The sequence below is a fragment of the Glandiceps talaboti genome, chromosome 4 (genome assembly GCF_964340395.1).
Source record: "Glandiceps talaboti chromosome 4, keGlaTala1.1, whole genome shotgun sequence".
NCBI classification, from domain to species: domain Eukaryota; kingdom Metazoa; phylum Hemichordata; class Enteropneusta; family Spengelidae; genus Glandiceps; species Glandiceps talaboti.
Genome location: NC_135552.1, coordinates 8,682,961 through 8,689,170, shown reverse-complemented (window position 1 = coordinate 8,689,170; position 6,210 = coordinate 8,682,961). Strand labels below are relative to the sequence as shown.

The following is a 6,210-nucleotide window of genomic DNA, read 5'->3' as shown; positions in this document are numbered from 1 at the left end:
AACTTCTCGAAAAAGGTGGTCGTTACAGTTATAATACCTTTGTTAGTGGACATTGCGTATTATTTATACGTATGGAACAAGGGGGTTTGATTTTTCCCCAGTTATTGTCAAATTTAGTACTTGGATGCCACTGAAGTGAAAACATTGTTTTGGAAGTGAAGCGCCAAAAAAGATGAGACCATTTCTATCATGTAGCGAAACTCACCAGGAATGTGAATCTTTAGCATATTTTTGGACTTTGAGCATTTTAATGTTTATTTTAAAATCATACATTCTACCTCATTATCTACAGTGTATGCACTATGTGTTCGTGTGGCTAGTTCCTCGACTGGCATGTTTAGCCGTTCGAGTCTTGTTTCCATAGCTGAATATTTTACCCTGTGGGAACCCCTGACTTGATGTCTACCTCACAGCTGGTTTTAAAACATTCTTGGTGTCTCCTTACATGTGTTGACTGAAGGTTTAAGGACAATCCAGTTTGTAATATTTTACAAATGTTCAGCAATGATGTAAATGTATGGACAATTAGTATATTTGGAAAACATATTACAATCATACTTGAGATACAAGTGAAAGTTACTGAAACATGTACTTCCATGATGTAGACAATTAAATTTGGTTCCCTGCACTCAGTAGTAAAGCAAGCTACAATGTACTGTCATCAAAAGATTTTCATGCTGAAGGCTGTTACATTAGTGATGAGGGGGCTGCTAGAGTGACAGAGTGAATTTCATATAAAGATATGAATATTTCCTACTAATACTTTTCATACAGCAAACATTTTCACTATAAATGTCCTTGGTCTGAGTATTAAGTGATACATACATAGCAAAAGGACAGTCTTGTAATTGAAAATTGCACCAGAAATCCAGCTTATAATGTATTGATATAATGCATAAATGTTTATAAAGGGAACACCACTACTGGAAATGTATTTGAATATTCATGAGATATGTTTTACACTGAAGGGTATAGGCACAACAAGACTCATGAATATTTAGTGTTCAACTTGAATTAGTTCTGCTGATTCCCATGATGTAATAGCGCATAGCAAAGAGAACTTATAAATTTTAAGGCACATGATCAACTTGATGTGTCTCTGAAATCGAAAGTAATTGTAGATGATGTACATATTGTAACAAAGTTATATCATGAAAAGACTCCAGAACCCATAGTTTATGAAAATGTCTCTATTTCCAGGAGTGGCATTCCCCTTTGTTAAGTTATACTCTATTGCAAAGTCAAGGCACTTGTACTAGTTGTAGTTGATGTTTCCAGCAGAGGACTGAGTCTTAGCTTAAGAATTTTTGAATGAGTGTTCACAGAGTATTATTTTCAGTTTATTTTACTGGTATTTTTCAACCATGCACATTTTGTTTCAGTGAGTGTTATATGTCTGAATTCTTTTATACACTTAAGATTGCCTCGGCAGGTAGTTTTTAGAAATTGTTATTGTCATCAAAAGAAATTTTCTCTTGGATCTGAATTTTAAGAGACTTGTAAATATTGTATATCATGATCACACATGCATACATCTATGCTCATGGTACTGTATATATATTTATGAGTACACTGTGTAGCAAGGCAAATGCACTAAGTGAAATGTTTAGGAAAGCTGAGGACAACGTACAGTCATGTATATTCAAACTACTCGGTTATTTCCTACTGGATTTCTGATTCTGAGATTGAGAATTTCCCTACAGTACAGTGCAGGGCTGGATTAGTCTCTACATGTGTACAATAACAATTTATGAGGATTCAATTACTACTACTAGATGTAGTCAGAGGAAGTTCCTTCGGAAAAGAGTCTTGGTGTATGATTTGCCTGATTGCTTCACACTCAAAAGATGTATAGTACATGCTCACAAGTCTTCAAATGGATCATATGGTCCCATGGTAGTATTATAATACATACAATGCAGCACTTAACATTAGCAGGACATATTATAGACTACTTAATACTAAACATTGTATGAAGACTACCAAATTAGCAGTAGTCCAAGGCACATAGAGTCGACTAAGTATTATATCTAGACTACCAAATTAGCAGTAGTCCATAGCATAGACTACTAAACATTGTATCTAGACTACCAAATTAGCAGTAGTCCAGAACACATAGACTACTAAACCTTGTATCTTGACTACCACATTTATAGGGTGGTAGTCTGTTTAAAATAGACCAATGGAAAATCAATAGAACATTGTAGCTGAAACAGTTCATTTTGGTAAATCTGATTACCAAGGGTAGAAATTAAATCCAAGCCCTCCAATAACATTAGGTACATTATTACATTGTGCATGCTGTGGGGTCAGGTACGTGAGACATAGACTCAACTCACTTGATTTCATCATGTTATATATGTATGTAGTCTAATCTATTCACAGCTACATGTACTGGACCATGACAAATTTAAATCCTTTGAAACACTCCTGACAAATGAAAGTTACACTACAGTTCAATTGAATTTCCTATTCAAATCAGTCATTCTGACAGGCCTGAATAAGTTGTTAAGATTGTAAACAAACTGTACTACAAAGTGTCCCATAGTAACAGTGACTGTATGTACTGTAGGTTTGGTCCAATATTCAAAGTTTATGATTAACTTCTTAAAATTGTAAACAAATTGTCCTACAAGTATCCCATAGTAACAGTGACTGTATGTACTGTAGGTTTGGTCCAATATTCAAAGTTTATGATTAACTTCTTAAAATTGTAAACAAATTGTCCTACAACTTAGTACAAGTATCCCATAGTAACGGTGACTACCAGGGTGTAGGTTTGGTCCAGTATCCAAAGTTTTATGATTAATTTTTAAACTATTATTTCCATTGGCTTTTATATGCATATTGAATTACATTGTACAGTCATTTTACATTGACTATTGTTATGCCACCATGATAGCTATACATTGTGTATCCGCCGCACTCCACTCAGAGCTTCGTCAAAGAAAATGACTTGACTAAATTGGTAATAAATTTCTATGTATTTGCCATATGTAGAAATAGTGACAATACAGAAATATGATACACAAGATGATGCAAATGATGATGGATTGAACAGGAAAGAAAATGTAAAGGATGACGGAACTACATATATTACATACACAGTACGTCGTCCGGTTCCTTGTAACTTGTAGTCTTGAACACACCAAGAATTCCAAGGATGTGACTTCCTTTGGTGTTTCCTCAAATGTTTTCAATTATATATTCTGCATATTGATATGAGGTCATTATGACATCCTAAGTAGACTATACTCTCAGATTTTGTTGGATTCTTATCATACTGACCCATTATCCTTTTTTTGCTGCAAGTATTTTGTAAGTATAATTTATGATTGTATCTCTAAATGGTCTGCATTGAGTTTACTTAAAAAAACGATAATGATTTGGGGGATTTCAGGGTTCCATCGTCTGTAAAATGCAACTGTTCTACACTCAAATTACCATGATAAGAATTTTAAGTAGAATATAGGCACTTACATTTTGTAGTAAATGTACTGAGATAAGAACCAAGAAGCAAGATATGTTTAAAAATTTTAAGGATTCTATCACGATTGATATACAAACTTGTATTTGTAAAAAGAAGCCTAAGGCCATTTTGAGTGTATATATATACACACACAGGGACACGTAATATTTCTTAAGTCATTGTTTCCCTTGTCTACAGGCTCAAAATATAATAATATTGTGACTTGAAAATTGAATTTCCCGTACCCATACAATGTATCTAGTGGCAGGATTCAAGTGATATTTTACCTACGGAAACAACAATCTAAGAAATACAACATGCCCCTATGCTTGTAATTTTGTATATAAGTGTTACTACATATTTTACAAAATATGTAGTTGTTTGTCAATAGACAGCTGAAACAAAATACAACAAGTATTTTGTTTATGTGTAAAAGTTGATGTCACCATTGTATACATGTACATGTAATGAATTCTTAAGATATTTTCCTTCTACTAGTACATGATTGATATTTACAAGCGATTACATGTAGGTTTAATCATGAATTGGCACAGGAAATCTAATCTAAAGGGATTGTCACTCAACAATCAGATGTTACCTTATAAATATGCATGTATAGTACATAGTGAAATAACATTGCAGAAACTATATTGTATATATTGTAGTTTGTACTGTGCAACATTGCTGGTACATGTATTGAACCTCAGACCACTATTAAAGTTAGTGGTCGGAGATTGAACATATAAACAGACATGCACATACAATGATGCATGTACATTTACATTTTTACTACCATTGAACACTGTTGAATAAATTTTATAATTCTGTCCATCCACATGTGGATAAGGTACAAAATTTATTTTTAATAATGTAAGAACTTCACTAAGTTACAGTGTACATGTCATGTACATGTTTGTACAATGTACAATGTACACTGTAACTTAGTGAAGTTCTTACATTTTTTTTTTGTATAACACAATGTATATTATGTACTACAACCCTTACATACATGTACATGGTATTTGTATGATGAGTGTGTCTGAAGGATGTGCTACTAAATATTATATGTATAATGTCATGCATATATTGGTAGAATGATGTGTATGCATAGCCTCTATGATGAATGACATTACCCTTATCAGTGCATGTATTTGGAGAGGATTTTGTGTTTAAACTGAAAATCTCATGTACATGTATACACTGGCATCATTGTATTTATTACTCTTTGCTTCAGATCGCTTGTAAATGCTTGTATTGTCTTTCACATTCAAAATGTTGTATGTAGAATAGTAGTTCTAATAAAAAGAACTGGAACTCCCAAGTATCAGAGTGTATGGGTCCTTTGGCTCAGTATACGTGTATTTAGAAATTCTTTGATGGACCAAATGACTGACTTTAAGTATACTGAGTCAAAGGACCTATACACTTATATTGAGTTCCAGTTCTTTTTATTAGAACTACTGTTCTACATGTACATACAACATTTTGAATGTAAAAGACAATAAAATACCCAGCATTTATAAGCGATATGAAGCAAAGACTAAAAAATGCAATGATGCCATGATACTATACATGTACATGAGATTTTCATACATGATAAATAATTCATGCAATACCTGACAGACAGGAGGCAGTCTGTCAGTCTCGCTAGTTGACATTTCAAAGTTGACTAGTTGAAGCTTTATTCTTTGTCTTTACTGTGAAATCACCTAAGGCATAAAAGTAACAGAACAACATACATGTAAATGTGTAATCTCATTTGATGTACTAGTTTTCGATCTACGTCATACACACAGTGTGGGGTTACACATACATGTAAATGTCCACTCCTTCATTTGTTGCAAAGACAATATACTACACAGATAGTAGATGGTAGAATACGGTACCAAGTATACATTGTAGAAAACCGTTTGTTACATGTATGTTGTACACACCTTGGTCTGATGACAATTTAAGTCTATGAAATGTTTCCAATCAGTGAAAATAATCTTTCTGTTAGATTTTTCTCCTGAATATAACTGTTGCACTAGAAGTTACTTCATTTGTTGGTAAAATTTGAAAGAGCTCATATCAGTTTGTATACCCAGTGTAATGTATAGCACCAGATTACATCAGATAATCAAATACTGTAATTTATATGCTAACATTGATAAAACATTAAATTTACCTTAGGAAAATAGAGATGCTATCATTCTCATGCTCAACTAGTATTTTTGTATGTACAAACAAATATCCCCTTGGTAGAAAGGATAATAATTTACATCTTATGGTAGAATTCCATGTTTGTACATCATCTCAGAAATTACATTTACAAACACATACTTTGGGTATGACAACTTTTGAAATGAAAAGTCAAAAAAATGTATTGTACATATAAATATATAATGAAAAATAGAAAAGTAGTTTATATGCAAAATACAGAGTCTTTTATCCACATGTTGCTCATAAGTAAGGCCTAAGAAAAGAAATTGTTTGGTTCCAGTTACCCGACCCCACCTAGTTTTTCAAGTCAACCCTAAACTTTTTCTCTACATATTCAAGAAAAAATTAATAAATTCCCAAAAAATTGTGAAGTCTCACAAGAAATAGTGGATGTTGAAACTGACATCAAGTTAAAAAAGACAATATAAAACTGTTCTTTCAACCTGTAATGGCTGTACATCTGATGGGAAGAAACCAATAACACAGACTATGGAAAACAACATAACTATCTGAACTAGACACTCGCATGTGAAAAAAAA

At 32.9% G+C, this 6,210-nt stretch overlaps 1 protein-coding gene across 8 annotated transcripts in view; it reads left to right on the top strand.

Moving 5' to 3' along the window:
• LOC144434633 (dnaJ homolog subfamily B member 6-like) overlaps positions 1-6,210 on the top strand; it is a 45,126-nt gene that overhangs the window by 537 nt on the left and 38,379 nt on the right. Inside the window, exon 1 of one of the 8 annotated variants that reach the window (XM_078123126.1) lies at positions 59-174. The exons of the other annotated variants lie outside the window; for them this stretch is intronic. The gene's annotated coding sequence lies outside the window, so the exon portion shown is untranslated. Of the gene's footprint in view, positions 1-58; positions 175-6,210 lie in introns of those variants that run through there. 8 annotated transcript variants of the gene reach the window in all.